This window comes from Pinus tabuliformis, chromosome 9, assembly GCF_031772625.1.
Source record: "Pinus tabuliformis cultivar Carrire ecotype Pingquan chromosome 9, CPIR1, whole genome shotgun sequence".
Classification (NCBI taxonomy): domain Eukaryota; kingdom Viridiplantae; phylum Streptophyta; class Pinopsida; order Pinales; family Pinaceae; genus Pinus; species Pinus tabuliformis.
In genome coordinates, this window is record NC_142307.1 from 109,939,740 (window position 1) to 109,957,535 (window position 17,796).

Here is a 17,796-nt window from a genome sequence, read left to right on the forward strand (position 1 = left end):
CTTGCCCCATGCGAAACTTTGCTCTGAGCCTTTTGTACACAAGTTAGGAACGACCAACTACTCTCCTAAAGGTTAATGAACTACTAAGGTTAGGTAGGATTGCTTCGTACAAAACTTTTCCTTTCCTTTGTCGTCGTCGCTGATTCTGGCAAAGGCGAATGGTGGATCAGACCAATCACCTAACTTAAGTAGTTGAAGTTATTAAAAACTACGAGGTTAGAGTTACACTGGTCACTTTTCACATGCGTAAAAAAGGTTTGCATGCCCCCAGGCAAAAGAAATGAGAGTTTCTAGGTTACCATACAGAAGTTCTTGCATTAAATCAAGGTTGTTTCATCCACGTTGCAGACAAAACACTTCCTTGGCTCTATCCATCGAAATAGACAAAGGTGAAAGGTGTGGATCCACTACCAATCACATAACCTTCGACGAGGGAATCTTATTCTAGACTGATCCCATATCCTAAACGGACAGGTGTGTCAGACTGGTCATATATCCTACAAGGAAACATATCTTTTATCTGGGGTTTTCCTGCTGAATCAGGCCAGGGCACGTGCCCCTTGGGTTTCATCACATTCACCGAATCACTCGCGGTCATCAGGTGGGTGGACTGGAGGTTGATGAGACATTCCTTGTGCAAAGAGACCATTTAGGGATGGCATTTGACTAGTAGCCATGTTCAAACCGGGGAATGAAATTTGGTCAACGAGTTGGACCATTCTGCCTTCATATGGGAAACACATCACCCAAAAGAGTGAGTAAACAATAGCTCCCATGCTATAAATGTAGTCATGCCCAAGGAGTAGATTGTAATCTAGAGGCTGTTGGACTACCATCATGTTCAGATGAATGGTTTTCCTTCTTAAAGTTATAGGCAAATTTGGAAGGATTCCTAATGGTCGACTAGTTCCTTTATTGAAGCCTGATAGATTTCGAATCTTAGGCAGAAGCGATGGTGATGAGTCCCTATAATACTAGCGATTACACCATTAATATTTTAGTTGCATCCATTATTAATATTGTTGTGTCCCTATTTTCCCCATATTGTTATTGTTGTGCCCCATAGAATCCCTCTATTGTTATTTTTGTGGCTTTATATTATTATTGTTAGGCTGGCTGGGTTATATTGTGACTCCTTAGACTCCTATATATAGAAAGGAGGTTTTGTCATTTGAATCATTCCAAGGTATTTGAGACTCTGAAAGTTCTCCCACCTATTCGTGATCATGATCATGCTATTCATCTGATTCCAAGAAGTGTTCCTCTAAACATCAGGCCGTGCAGATATCCCTATGCCCAAAAGAGTGAAATTGAACATATGGTTGCAGAAATGCTAGAGGCTGGTATAATTCAACCGAGTCAAAGTTCTTTCTCTGCTCCAGTAGTATTAGTGCACAAGAAGGATGGATCATGGCACATGTGTCCAGATTATAGGGAGCTCAACAAGCTAATTATTAAAGACAAGTTTCCCATTCCTGTCATTGATGAATTACTGGGTGAATTCCATGGATCAATTTACTTTACCAAGTTGGATCTTCGTTCAAGATATCATCAAATCAGGATGAAGACTGAAGACATTCCAAAAACAACATTTAGAACTCATGAGGGTCATTATGAATTTTTGGTCATGCCTTTTGGCCTTACCAATGCACCTTCAACATTTCAAGGTTTGATGAATTCCATTTTCAAACCATTCCTTAGAAAATTTGTGTTAGTATTTTTTTATGATATACTAATCTACAACAAGTCTTGGAAGGATCATGTTGAACATGTTGACAGGGTACTACAACTATTGGAGGAGAAACAATTATATGCAGAAAGATCCAAATGTTTCTTTGGAGTACAAGTGGAATATCTGGGTCATATTGTATCTCATGAAGGAGTTAAGGTAGACCCTAACAAAATTAAGGCCATTATGGAATGGAAAATCCCCACATCCATAAAGCATCTGCGAGGATTTCTTGGGTTGACAGGGTATTATCGCAAGTTTTTTAAGAAGTATGGGAGAATAGCAACACCTTTAACAAAATTATTGAAGAAAGATGTATTTTAATGGACTCCAGAAGCAACAAAGGCCTTCGAACATCTTAAAGAGGCAATGTGCCAAGCACCGGTCTTAGCTACACCAGACTTCACAAAAACCTTTATTGTGGAATGTGATGCTTCAGGAAATGGAATTGGTGTTGTTTTAATGCAATATGAAAGACCCATTGCTTTTGAAAGTCATCCAATCAAGGGAAAGTGTTTACACAAAGCTATTTATGAGAAGGAAATGTTGGAAATACTCCATACACTTAAGAAATGGCAACCCTACCTAATGGGAAGACACTTCAAGGTAAAAACAGATCATGATAGCCTTAAATACTTTTTAGAACAAAGATTATCCTCTGAAGAGCAACAAAAGTGGGTCACAAAGATGTTGGGTTATGACTTTCAAATCATCTACAAAAATGGGAAGCAAAATGTGGTGGTGTTGTGCCCTACAACAACCCCCCATTTCATAACAATTTTATCACAAACAAGTTACATATGAAATGGGTCCCTTTTAAAATTTTTAATTGGCATTAATAAACTTGTTCAAATAAGGTATGATAATCAAATGAATTTATGCGAAAAATCCTTATTGAGCAAGTGATAAGCAATTTTTGGTTAAGTCCAAAGAAGTAATCGCAAGTTCGGTTGCCATCTTGGTTTTTTCCGATGCGATATCGCTATCGGCCATCGGCAATAGCAAATGCACACACAAAAGGGCACATACCTTTTCCCCGATGCGACGCGATATCGGCGATCGGCTATCGGCATGCCACTATGTCGTGTGGAAAATGTTTTAACACTCCGGCCCGATGCGATATCAGCTATCGGCATTCGCTAAAAGCAATTGATACACATCTGGGGGTATGTTCGCGTGCCGAATGCGATATCGCAATCGGCGTTCGCTAAAAACTTTCCCAAGTAATAACGCCACACACACACTTCCGATGCGATATGATGACGCTTAATGATGACCTCAGTTCCAAAAGGTGATTATTTCAAAGCATTAAAGTTATATTTAAATCGATTTGACAAAATCACAGATTTCAAAAAGCCGTTAAGTAAAGGGATAAGGTAATGCATGCGTATTTAAAAAGCTTTGCCCCTTCGAATTAAAGAACAACTACGATTAGACCTTTGAAAGATCTATTACACGCTTTAAGGAGTCATTCGGTTTAATAACTTAAGTAATGGTCATTTATGAAGCTGTAGGCCGTAAAATCACCATCATTACATCTACGGCGCCGGCTCAAATCATTAAATCCGCAGCCTCTTTTTAGAATAATCTCGCCATGCTTCAAATCATATATTTATCCCGTTATGGATTGTCATTGTTATTTCTTTGTTACGATTTCTCTTGCACTTGTGTAGAATTCGACTAACGAGAGAAGTCTGAATATGATGGGAAAAAAGTCTAAGAAGATGGCAGGTTCTACTGCGACACCCGCCTCAGGCCAAGCTGCTACACCTTCAAGGAAGGGCTTAATCTCAGATACTACATGCACTGGTCTTACTGGTACTACATGGCAAGGGACATACAATTTGCTAGAAGGAGAACAACCAGAAGTGATAGTAACGGAGGCAAGTGTGGATGAATTAAGAAAGTCTGAGGCAACTCTTAAAGATTTGGCTGACTCTTTTCTGCACAGAATAGCAGCCAGGGAACAAGTCCTGCCTTATACTGATGTGGTACGTTGGGCAATTGAAGAAGTTCCTCTCACTAACAGAACCTTCGTTTCTAAGGATAGAAGGATTTTCGGCTCCTTCAAGCCTGAAGACTTAAGACAAATGTATCATTTGCCCAATCCCGAGCAAGTCTATAACAGAGCATTTGTGGAAAAATTTGCCAGAGAGAATGAATCACCAGCCGAACCTCTACGAGAGTGGAGGCAAAATCCAGCAAAACACAAACAAGATATGTCGGGTAAGTACTCCAATGCTTCTCTGGCTTCACCTTACTGCTATGCTGGAATTATGATGTGTAGATTATGGGGATTTCATGATTCTGCAAATATCCATGTTGATATGGTTCCCTTAATGGAAGCGGCCGTTAATAGTATAATTATGGATTGGGCCACTATCCTGTCTGATAAGTTGGTCTTAGCTATTCGTGAGTTTAGGGCCAAAACCAGAGTCAGTGAGAGGAAAATCCCACCTTTTTATTACTCTGCATACATTATGGATGCCCTTTGTTTTAATTCTGAGTTTCCTGTCCTTGGTTGGAGATGGACAACCCATGACCCAACACCTATTCATTTGTATCATCGTAAATTGTGGAAACCTTCTCACAAAGACCATTTGTACCAAATTTGCAATGGTTTTATGGTTCCCGTTCACTATTCTATTTTTGACAGACTTATCCCTAGGATTTCCTATGAAGCCTCTTTTGACCTGCCAGCCGTAGCCCATTGGTTCGGCGAAGAATGTTTTTCTTATATCAGAGTTTTTGGAAGCAAGGCCAGGCCACATGTTCTTCCCGTATACATCCCAGACAAACTGTTGGCCCGAGAAATCTCTTATCAGATAATGTCTGAAGGTGTTACCCAAACTCTCAAAGAGGAGAAGAAGAGAGGATGGCCATCGTTTCCTTTAAGAATTGGAGTTTATACGCTGCTAAATTATAAACATGCAGAAAAGGAAGCAGCAAAACTCCAAATGCTATCTCTAGTTTCTATTCCCAACAGACTCTATGACCCGAACAAGGCTGCTTTCACTGCCTTGGAACAGGCTAAGCTGACAAAGGTGGTTCATCAAGAAGACCAGTTTGACGACCTGTTCATGGGTGCTGATTCAATAAGCCAAGTCAAACAACTTGCTGCAATGAGATATGGAGATATGGAATTAACTGAATTTAATAAACTTAGAAAGCAAAGGTTGCAAACTTTGCCTCTAAAGTTATTATCTACAACCTCAACTTCATCCTCAAGCGAGCTTGATCAGCCAGAAATAAATTTACCTCCCGTTACAATTAGAGAACAGGAGGAAAGTCAAAGAAAACTGCAGGCAGAAAAGCAGCAAAAAGCACAAATTGAACAAGAGCAGAGAAGGCAAAGGGAGATAGAAGAACAGAGAAGGCAAAGGGAGATAGAAGAACAAAGGAAACGAGAGGAAGAAGAAAAAATAAGGAAAGAACTGGAAGATAGGCAGAAAAAGGAATTGGAGGAACAGCAACGGAGAATACAAGAGGAGCAACAGCAGAAGGCATTCGAAGAACAGCAGAAAGTTGAAAAAGAAAAAGAACAGAGTAAGCAAATCTCTGTCGATACTGAATTGATTGAGGAATGGAACCAATTTGATTCCATTATAAGTGGTAAAGAAGCCTCCAAAGACTCAGATGCCTTAAAGACTCCCGATATTACTGTTTCTCCGGTTCTTGAAGGAACCAGCGGCCCACCCACAGTACAGAATGTTGAAGAAGTTACTCAGAATCCATCAGATCAAGTTGATCTTCAGGTAGAGGAAATTCCTCCTCTAGACATTTTCTACAGCCCTAAGCATAAAGCCGTTGTAAGACGCTCAAGAAAGAGACGAAGGCTTGATCAACTTTCTGTCTCAAATGAGCAAACAGTCACGGGCAATGTCGTCTGGAAGGGAGAATTAAGTCCCTCTGAAGATTTAACAAAGCTGTCGCAATTTGCGGGAGCTTATTCAGCAGCAACCATTGACAAAGCATCCGAAGTGAGTCTTCTTTTGAAGACTAAAGAGCATGAGGTATATGCATTGCAAGCAGAAGTGATAGAGGCAAAGAATAAAACGACACAGGCGGAAGAACAATTGCTGGCTCAACAACAAGAGAATCATTTGTTAATCCAGCAAATTGAAAAACTAAGGATAGACCAAAGTGACATTAAAGCACGAGAATTAGCAGAGGCATTATCACAGTTGGAAGCATCAAATGCGCTGTTAATGAAATCTAAAGAAGATCAAATAGTTCAGCTCTCAGCACAACTTGAAGGTATTAAAGGCGCCAAGAGCATTGAAGATTTCAGAACAGAGGCAACTCTGATAAACGGCGCTTTAATATCCCAGATTAGACTTTTGTGCCGACAGCTAGTTGAGGCTGAGTCACTTTGTGATATATCTACAGCAGTATGTAAGCAAATCGAGAAAGCCAGGACTAACTTGGATCAGGCCGAAGATGAAATAATAGAATATATTGAATGGCAAGATACTCCAGAAGGGCAAGCTGCTAATTTAGCCCGAATCAGTGAAACATACAAGAACATACTTTTCATGGAATGGGAAACACAGGTAATGAAGGCAGAGAGGGCAGCATCCAGATGCAAAACAATTTCCACGAACATGATCAATATAGTCAATGATACATTGTATCTGGCTAATATGATTTCACAATGCACACCTGGAAACATAACAACCGCAAATATGCTGGAGCATAAGAATTATCTTAAGCTGGAAGAACAAGGGCGGTTAATTGCTGGAGTGAATACCTTGACCTCCGATGCATACTGGCTTTTCTTGATTAAACCGCATTCTCAAAGGTCGGCTCTCAACTGTCTAACCGACGCTCTCCAATACCTGATTGCCGATTTCCAAGATGCCACATATGATGCACAACTGACTTCTCGCCTTAATACTCCGCCTGAAGTAGAGCCAATGCTGGCTATATGTCAGCAAAAGAGTAAAGGCAAAGAGACAGCTGACTGAAGCATCGCCGCCGACTGCCGATTCACCCAAATTGCAAGATGATATTTGTTGATGCCGATTTCTTAGTTTTCAGTTTTTAGATATTTAATAGTTAGATTAGAATAGTATTTATAGACCCTTTCATTGTTTTGGAAAGGGTCGTAAAATTTTGTAAAAGACTAAAAGGCTGAAGTTTGCACTATTGTGCTTCAGTCTATATTCTTTTTGAAACTCGACCACAGGTCCTTAATTTTACTTGGAATGTTGTTTAAGTAAATTGTGCACTATTGTCGTTTGCTTGGAATGCTTTCTGGTTGGAAGGAAGGACTGCTACATAGCGATTAATACATTGGATTGATCAAACAACTTGCATGGTACTATTATCTGTATCTGTTCTCTTTTCAGTTATATGAATTGCTGTGTTATTACTTTGCTATTATTGAATACATGTATGCAATACAACAATAAGTCTTCATTTCATATCACTATTGAATGTTTTTGAGATTTGTTATCTTTCACCCATGTATGTATCAATGATATAAATGACTGAGTACAGTAATTCGCTATTATAGCTCTGTGTAACTACTTACGCAGAGCAATCTCAAATGATTAAACATCTATGCTTGTTGTTAGTGTCATCTATATGCCTGTCATTAAGCATAGTTTATTAAACGCTGTACTGTCTAAATTGATAAGTCCCGGGATTAGCTTATAGTTTTTGTATTTCTTTTATAGTTTAGTTATTTTGTTTATTATCATTTCATATCTTAAATCATCCATCCATCCTGTTCACTTATAATCTTTGGGAAACTGGTCCCGTTATCCCCAGTCGGAGCCACTATTCCAAACGGAAAAGGAGCTGCACTAAGTTCCGGACCGGGTGGTTTCCCCGATGTTGTTGCAACGAATTTCGAGGCATCAACATTTTTGGCGCTAGAAGGAGGGCCATCAACTGTGAATGGCAAGTAGGTCCAACCCCACAAACCATTCTAAGAGTAATTCCCCCTCCAAACCATCTTCTCCTTCTCAATCACATGCTGGTTTACCAGCACATGATCAAAGAAAAGAAGAATCAACCACCACTGCTCACACCCATAATATTTCAGAACAACTGAGTCTTGAATCCCCTGAAGTCCAGTCTCTAATCCAGAAACTTCATACCTTCTCCATCTCACCACAGAAATCTGAGATATCAGAAAGCAGTGCGACTTCGCAGTTCAACCTCACTCATCCTCTCACCAGACTTCAGAGCGAAAAACTTGGTATTGAACCCACTGAGTTTCCTTTACCTAAAAGGAAAAGGCCAAAGAAAAACACTGAAGGATCTGATAGTGGAGATTTTTCTTCCACATCTTCCATTTGATCTCCTCATCTGCAGAGTCGACCATCCACTCCTCCATTACATATTGTTGTTCATCAGGGAATAGGAGCCTCAATATCCCAACCTGTTCACTCTTCATTTTTGATACCTCCTCAAATATCTGGAACCCCGAAAGTAGTGCCAACCTCTGTTGCTAGCACAATGGCAGATCCATGGACTAGGCCAGGTGCAGTCAACATGCCCGGACCATTACATGATCTACCAGATGCTCCCGAAAAATGGTTGCCTAAATTTAATCCAGATAACGGAACCCAAGCTGAAGAACATATTAACAATTTTATGTTAGCAGTCAACTTGAAAGGAGTGATAGAGCAAGATGTTGTTGTCAGACTTTTTCCCTACACTTTACAAGGATCGGCAGGATCCTGGTATTTTTCCTTACCTTCTGGTTTAATTACCAGTTGGAACACATGCCAAGAGGAGTTTCTTACCAAGTATGGAGATGATAGGTCCTTAGCTACTTTAATAAATGATCTCTCCAACTTAAGAATAGAGCATAGGGAACTAATAAAAGAGTTTAATGCTAGATTTAATAAACTCCTGAATAAAATCCCTACCGACTCTAAACCAAGTGAACAAATCAGAAGCGAATGGTATATTACTGCCTTACCTGCCAACATAGCTATTTTTGTAGACAGGGCTGGCAAACCTACCTTAGCTGAAAACATGAAAGAAGCACTTTCTGTTGAAAAGCGCATTAATGCTCTTAAGAAGAAAGCTGCTCTTGAAGACCGAAAAGCTAAAAAAGTCTCGTTTAAAGATGATTCCAAGAAGAAAACCCCAAAGGACCCCTATGATATGGAGGGTTTACAAAAGGTCCTTAAAACATTGTCTAACGAAATGGTTGATATCAAGAAACAGGTGGCTGAAACCTCAAATAAAAGACCATTTAGAACTTTCAAGAAAACAGAGTCAAAGCCACCCAATGTTATATCAAATGCAGACTCAGACCAAGAAGAAGAGGAAGGTGAAACAACTGAACAGACTAATGATGAAGAAGAAGTAGTTGAGTGCCATGGAATGTGGGATTTTATACTCCCAAATTCTGATACTGAGAATGAAGAAGAAGCCTTTCCGGTTACTACAAGAAGTAGAAGCGCTGCTGAACCTACTCAAACAAAAAAGAGGAGCGCAGGTGCTGCCACACCAAAAGAAAAAATTCTTCCAAAGAAATCTCCGGTAGCAGCCCCTCAAAACCAGCCTCCAATTTCTAATTCTCCTTCAACATCCAAAACACTAGTGGTATCTGACCATATGGAGTATAATATTGTCGATGACATGAAAAAGACCAAGGCAAACATAACTATGTTTGAACTAGGTAAATTAAAACATCAGCAAAAACTGCTCCTAAGGGAATTTAACGCTGTTCCTTCTTCCCCTCTTCCCAGTTCAAAAGCTGCTAATGATTCAGGACAACCCCCTCCAGATATGGTCGAAGCTACCGATTCAGTTCTGATTGGAGATAGATCCAATTCTCATACCCCACCTTTTTTGCTCACCTATGAAATCTATAATCGAAATCTGCATAACTGTTTAATTGATTCAGGGGCTTCATCCAATATTATGCGAGCTTCAGTCTGTTCTAAGCTGAACATAGAACCCCAGAAGTCAGCCATCCACATTGTACAGTTAGACAGAACCAAAGTTCAGGTCATAGGAGAAATTAATTCCATGACTATCAGGTTGTCTGCTGATCCCAGAATAGTACAGAGAATAGACATTTTGATAGCCGACATACCTGAATTTTACGGTTTAATTTTGAGCAGAGACTGGTCTGAGAAACTACATGGATACATTTCCACCGATTGGTCACATATGTGGCTCCCCTACAAGGGTAAGCCAAATCAAATAAGGATCGACCGTGAGAAGCATATGACTCATACAGTAACCGATTTCGAACAAGAAAACCAGCCGGTGGCTTTCAACAATAACATTTTGGGAAATTATTCTTCACAATCATTCTTTGGCAATTTTATTGCCCAATCTTCTCCTTTTCAAGTTAATCATTGTACATCTCAAGTAGAAAATTTTTCACAATCAAATTTATCCAAATGCTTTAATGTAGATCAAAAGGATGTAAATATTTCTGATTCTCCTTTATTTTGGGTCTTTGTATTTTGATGGCTCTAAGTCCAGCGAGGGCTCAGGAGCAGGTTGCATTTTGGTTAGTCCAAAAGGCGAAAAGACAATGCTTTCTTGTAGATTAGAATTTGAATGCACCAACAATACAGCCGAATACGAAGCATTACTTCAGGGATTATATAAGGCAATTGACCTTAAAGTCCAATATTTAAAAGTATTCGGCGATAGTGAGATCATTGTTAAACAGGTAAGGAATACAATCCATTGCCTCTCAAGCCACCTTAAGCATTATCAAACGTTAGTGCAAGATCTCACTTCACATTTCTCAGCATTCAATATTTTATCAATCCCAAGATCGCAAAACTCAGCAGCTGATTTACTAGCCAACGTAGCTTCCAAGCTTCTCCCTTCCGAAGACTATAGTCTTGATAGATTTTCTGTAGAGTTAATTTTTAGACCTTCAGTTCCTGATAACATCACTAGCTGGAGGGTTTTCAACCATGATGAAGATATTCTACAATTTTTGACCTCTGAAAAATCCTATGACAATCAAGTCATTGAAGAGGATGAGCATGATTCTCAAATGAAGCAAACATCTCAAGATAACGTTATTCCTAAACCTGTGGTAAAGCTTGAAGACCTTTATGACATTAAAGATAGGTTTAAACCTGTAATTAATGCTAAACTCCAGAGCTCTACTCTTAGGTTTGAATTGATTAATTTAGGAACGGCTCAAACTCCTCAGAATGTAAATTTAGGATTAGGACTTTCTACAATAGAAAAGGAAGCATTTATCAAACTTTTAAGAAAAAACAAACAAGTTTTTGCTTGGAAGTATGATGACCTTAAAACATATGATACATCTATCATACAACACACTATTCCTATGCTTCCCGATCAAAAACCAGTCCAGCAGAAGTTAAGAAAAATCCATCCAAACTTGGAGAGCCAGATAAAGTCGGAACTTAATAAGCTTTTAAAAGCTAAGATTATCTTTCCTGTCCGACACTCAAACTGGGTCTCCAATATGGTACCCGTCAGGAAGAAAAACGGCGACATCAGAATCTGTATTGATTTCAGAAATTTAAATAAGGCAAGCTTAAAGGATAACTTCCCTCTGCCTACCATGGAGCAAATCCTTCAATCGGTAGCAGGATCTGAATTGATGTCTTTTCTTGATGGTTTCTCAGGATACAATCAAGTGCTTGTCCACCCTGATGACTAATTAAAAACTACATTCAGAACAAAATGGGGAACTTACGCATACCAAAAGATGCCTTTCGGACTCATAAATGCAGGGGCGACATTTCAAAGAGCTATGGATACAGCCTTTAGAGGGTTAATTAATCGAACAGTAGTTGTCTACCTCGATGACATTACTGTATATTCTAAAAAGAGATGTAATCACTTGCATGATTTAAATCAGATTTTTCAACGATGCAAAACATATGGTATCTCTCTTAACCCGAAAAAATCTTTTTTCGCTCTCAACCAAGGCAAGCTCTTAGGATTCATTGTATCTAAGGATGGCATTTATGTAGATCCTGAGCGAATTACGGAAATTTCTGAAATTCCTTTTCCACACAATAAAAAATCGATGCAGTCGTTTTTAGGACAAATTAATTTCGTTAAGAGATTTGTTCCAGATTTTTCACAGATTGTACTACCACTGCAAAAGATGATTAAAAAGAATTCAACCTTCAGATGGGGACTAGAAGAAAAGCAAGCTTTTCATGATATTAAACAATCCATAATCAATGTCCCAGCCCTGAATACTCCAAATCTTTCTAATCATTTTACATTATATACTATTGCATCCGACTTATCTTACGCAGCAGTACTAACTCAGTTGAATGATGATAATTTGGAAGCGCCCATTTCGTTCTTCAGTTCTAACTTCCAAGGCGCCGAATTGAATTATTCAGAAATTGAGAAACAAGCTTTTGCTGTCTTTAAAGCAGTCAAACATTATCGACCCTTTCTTCTTAAAACCCATACTAAAGTAATAGTTCCTTTCTCCGCAGTTAGGCAACTATTAATTCAAAAGGAATTGAGAGAAAAGAGGGCAAACTGGGTCGCAGCCCTCCAAGAATATGATCTAGAAATAAAGCCAGCAAAATTTGTTAAAGGTCAAGGTTTTTGCAGGATCTTAGCAGGAGCATCAAACATTCCTGAATCAGGTGATACAGAGCAAAACCAAGAAGTCAATCAGCTAAGTATACTGGATTCCGAATCTCAATATTCAGATCTAATCTTTTATTTAAAGAATGGTTATGCACCTACCAATTTGTCCTACAAGAATAAGAGAGCCATTAGATTGAAAGCTAAGAGTTTTTCTCTTATTAACGATGTGCTCTTCAGGAGAAACTATGATTCTGTATTACTAAGATGCCTTGAGAAACCTGAAGCTCAAAAGGTTTTGCAGGAGCTACACGATGGACCGGCAGGAGGACATTTTGGAGCTGATACAACAGCTCATAAAGTAATTCATGCCGGATATTACTGGCCTACTTTGTTTAAAGATGCTCATGAATATGTAAGGAAATGCATTAAGTGCCAAACTGCCAGTGGAAGACAACGAAAGCCAGCTTTCCCTTTACAACCAATCAACATTGAACAACCTTTTGAACAATGGGGATTGGACATCATTGGAGAAATTAATCCTTCATCTTCCAAGCAACACAAGTATATCCTTACAGCAACTGATTACTTTACAAAATGGGTAGAAGCAGTTCCATTGAAGACAACAAACTCGGAAGCAATCATCGAATTTATAGATCAGTTCATCGTAACCAGGTTTGGTGTTCCAAACGCTCTTGTCTTTGATAATGCTTCTTACTTCTCAGGCAATGCAATGATTGATTTCGCTATCAAAAGAGGATTCAAATTAAAATATTCTGCCAACTATTACCCTCAGGGCAACGGTCTAGCAGAATCAACTAATAAAAATCTAATCAAAATCATTAAGCGAACAATCGAAGAAAATCATAAGAACTGGCATAAATCCTTGGTATTTGCATTATGGGCCGATAGAATTACACAGAAAGCTTCCATAGGGACCTCTCCTTTTAATCTTGTTTATGGAAAAGAAGCAGTTGTACCAACCAATCTTCTTCTCCCATCTTTAGCCCTAGTGCAATTTATAGACGAAACTCCTTCTTCTTCCATACAGTTTAGACATGATCAAATACTCAAACTGGAAGAAGAAAGGGACAAAGCCAAGGTTACACATGCAAGACATCAGCAAGTCATTAAAGCAGCTTTCGATCTAGCCTCATCCAGCCCTAGACAATTTGAAGTCGGAGATCTAGTCCTGAAATGGGACAAAGCCCACGAAGACAAAGGTAAACATTCCAAATTCCAAAAACTGTGGCTGGGACCATTTCAAATCTGTGAAAAAGTAGGCCATTCTACATTCATACTTCAAAATCTATCAGGGGTGAGAGATTCTCTCCCTGTCAATGGTCTAATTCTGAAGAAATTCTTTAACTGAGGAGGTAACCCCTTCTCTTTCTAGCTTATTAGTTTTTATAGTTTGTAGGATTTGTAGGAATAAGAATGTGGGACATTCCCATTGACCTTTCGCTGTAAATAAAAGCTGTCTCGCCATAGTAATATTAATATTTACTTTTTAAAAAATAGCATCCTGAACCAAGAGAGATCATTTCTAGGAAATTAGATGTCTTTTTATTCTAAGCATTACAGACTCACCTTTGTAAATTTCACTCTGAACAAAGATCTATGAATCATCTTGAGTGGTTGAAATTAGTCCCCAAAGGTTATCTATACAAAAATAGGAGCTAATTCATCTTCAGCATCTTCAACTCTTAAACCTGTCATCCATTTATTCTTAACAAGATAATTGTTCATCCCATTCACCAACAGTTTTTGATGACTCAGAGTGTAATTCTAAAATATAAAAGATTAAAGATAAGAGGTCTTATCACAAGCCTGCTTACCATGTTCATAGGAAAATAATTTAACTGACATTACCAAAACTGCATACCAAACAGGGTAATGGCTTGAAATCTCAAGACAAGGGGTCTCATCACGAGCCAGCTTGTTCAGTTTAATTACTACCCGTGAATGGCATTGTCACCTATCTGGCCACCAAACCAGGACAATGGCTTTTATCTTAAACGAAAAAAAGAAATTGAAATTTAAAAAATACGAGAATATCTTTTGAATTCATTCTGTTTAGTCACACTCTAAGGTGAATGGAACAATGGACAAGAACATGGTTAAAAGGTAACCCTGCCGAGACTATGAACGTTTGCTGGCAGCAGAGGCTCTACCTGTGACAGAGGAGTTTATTTTAAAAGCTGATATGGAAAAGTTTTCTATTTTTACTCTTACAAACCAATAAGGACTTATTTTAATACTCGAAGTGCATTTATAAAAAGAGGAAGTTTAATGAAGAAACCTGTTTTATTTAGAATCAATAGATATCTAGTTATATTAGAAATTTCCTTTCTTTTATGAAGATTCTATTTGAGAAAATGTAAATATAATTGTTAGTTCAGAGATAACTGGTTCTGCCAGCGAATCGCCAATTGTTGTGCCCTACAACAACCCCCCATTTCATAACAATTTTATCACAAACAAGTTACATATGAAATGGGTCCCTTTTAAAATTTTTAATTGGCATTAATAAACTTGTTCAAATAAGGTATGATAATCAAATGAATTTATGCGAAAAATCCTTATTGAGCAAGTGATAAGCAATTTTTGGTTAAGTCCAAAGAAGTAATCGCAAGTTCGGTTGCCATCTTGGTTTTTTCCGATGCGATATCGCTATCGGCCATCGGCAATAGCAAATGCACACACAAAAGGGCACATACCTTTTCCCCGATGCGACGCGATATCGGCGATCGGCTATCGGCATGCCACTATGTCGTGTGGAAAATGTTTTAACACTCCGGCCCGATGCGATATCGGCTATCGGCATTCGCTAAAAGCAATTGATACACATCTGGGGGTATGTTCGCGTGCCGAATGCGATATCGCAATCGGCGTTCGCTAAAAACTTTCCCAAGTAATAACGCCACACACACACTTCCGATGCGATATGATGACGCTTAATGATGACCTCAGTTCCAAAAGGTGATTATTTCAAAGCATTAAAGTTAGATTTAAAATCGATTTGACAAAATCACAGATTTCAAAAAGCCGTTAAGTAAAGGGATAAGGTAATGCATGCGTATTTAAAAGCTTTGCCCCTTCGAATTAACGAACAACTACGATTAGACCTTTGAAAGATCTATTACACGCTTTAAGGAGTCATTCGGTTTAATAACTTAAGTAATGGTCATTTATGAAGCTGTAGGCCGTAAAATCACCATCATTACATCTACGGCGCCTGCTCAAATCATTAAATCCGCAGCCTCTTTTTAGAATAATCTCGCCATGCTTCAAATCATATATTTATCCCGTTATGGATTGTCATTGTTATTTCTTTGTTACGATTTCTCTTGCACTTGTGTAGAATTCGACTAACGAGAGAAGTCTGAATATGATGGGAAAAAAGTCTAAGAAGATGGCAGGTTCTACTGCGACACCCGCCTCAGGCCAAGCTGCTACACCTTCAAGGAAGGGCTTAATCTCAGATACTACATGCACTGGTCTTACTGGTACTACATGGCAAGGGACATACAATTTGCTAGAAGGAGAACAACCAGAAGTGACAGTAACGGAGGCAAGTGTGGATGAATTAAGAAAGTCTGAGGCAACTCTTAAAGATTTGGCTGACTCTTTTCTGCACAGAATAGCAGCCAGGGAACAAGTCCTGCCTTATACTGATGTGGTACGTTGGGCAATTGAAGAAGTTCCTCTCACTAACAGAACCTTCGTTTCTAAGGATAGAAGGATTTTCGGCTCCTTCAAGCCTGAAGACTTAAGACAAATGTATCATTTGCCCAATCCCGAGCAAGTCTATAACAGAGCATTTGTGGAAAAATTTGCCAGAGAGAATGAATCACCAGCCGAACCTCTACGAGAGTGGAGGCAAAATCCAGCAAAACACAAACAAGATATGTCGGGTAAGTACTCCAATGCTTCTCTGGCTTCACCTTACTGCTATGCTGGAATTATGATGTGTAGATTATGGGGATTTCATGATTCTGCAAATATCCATGTTGATATGGTTCCCTTAATGGAAGCGGCCGTTAATAGTATAATTATGGATTGGGCCACTATCCTGTCTGATAAGTTGGTCTTAGCTATTCGTGAGTTTAGGGCCAAAACCAGAGTCAGTGAGAGGAAAATCCCACCTTTTTATTACTCTGCATACATTATGGATGCCCTTTGTTTTAATTCTGAGTTTCCTGTCCTTGGTTGGAGATGGACAACCCATGACCCAACACCTATTCATTTGTATCATCGTAAATTGTGGAAACCTTCTCACAAAGACCATTTGTACCAAATTTGCAATGGTTTTATGGTTCCCGTTCACTATTCTATTTTTGATAGACTTATCCCTAGGATTTCCTATGAAGCCTCTTTTGACCTGCCAGCCGTAGCCCATTGGTTCGGCGAAGAATGTTTTTCTTATATCAGAGTTTTTGGAAGCAAGGCCAGGCCACATGTTCTTCCCGTATACATCCCAAACAAACTGTTGGCCCGAGAAATCTCTTATCAGATAATGTCTGAAGGTGTTACCCAAACTCTCAAAGAGGAGAAGAAGAGAGGATGGCCATCGTTTCCTTTAAGAATTGGAGTTTATACGCTGCTAAATTATAAACATGCAGAAAAGGAAGCAGCAAAACTCCAAATGCTATCTCTAGTTTCTATTCCCAACAGACTCTATGACCCGAACAAGGCTGCTTTCACTGCCTTGGAACAGGCTAAGCTGACAAAGTTGGTTCATCAAGAAGACCAGTTTGACGACCTGTTCATGGGTGCTGATTCAATAAGCCAAGTCAAACAACTTGCTGCAATGAGATATGGAGATATGGAATTAACTGAATTTAATAAACTTAGAAAGCAAAGGTTGCAAACTTTGCCTCTAAAGTTATTATCTACAACCTCAACTTCATCCTCAAGCGAGCCTGATCAGCCAGAAATAAATTTACCTCCCGTTACAATTAGAGAACAAGAGGAAAGTCAAAGAAAATTGCAGGCAGAAAAGCAGCAAAAAGCACAAATTGAACAAGAGCAGAGAAGGCAAAGGGAGATAGAAGAACAGAGAAGGCAAAGGGAGATAGAAGAACAAAGGAAACGAGAGGAAGAAGAAAAAATAAGGAAAGAACTGGAAGATAGGCAGAAAAAGGAATTGGAGGAACAGCAACGGAGAATACAAGAGGAGCAACAGCAGAAGGCATTCGAAGAACAGCAGAAAGTTGAAAAAGAAAAAGAACAGAGTAAGCAAATCTCTGTCGATACTGAATTGATTGAGGAATGGAACCAATTTGATTCCATTATAAGTGGTAAAGAAGCCTCCAAAGACTCAGATGCCTTAAAGACTCCCGATATTACTGTTTCTCCGGTTCTTGAAGGAACCAGCGGCCCACCCACAGTACAGAATGTTGAAGAAGTTACTCAGAATCCATCAGATCAAGTTGATCTTCAGGTAGAGGAAATTCCTCCTCTAGACATTTTCTACAGCCCTAAGCATAAAGCCGTTGTAAGACGCTCAAGAAAGAGACGAAGGCTTGATCAAC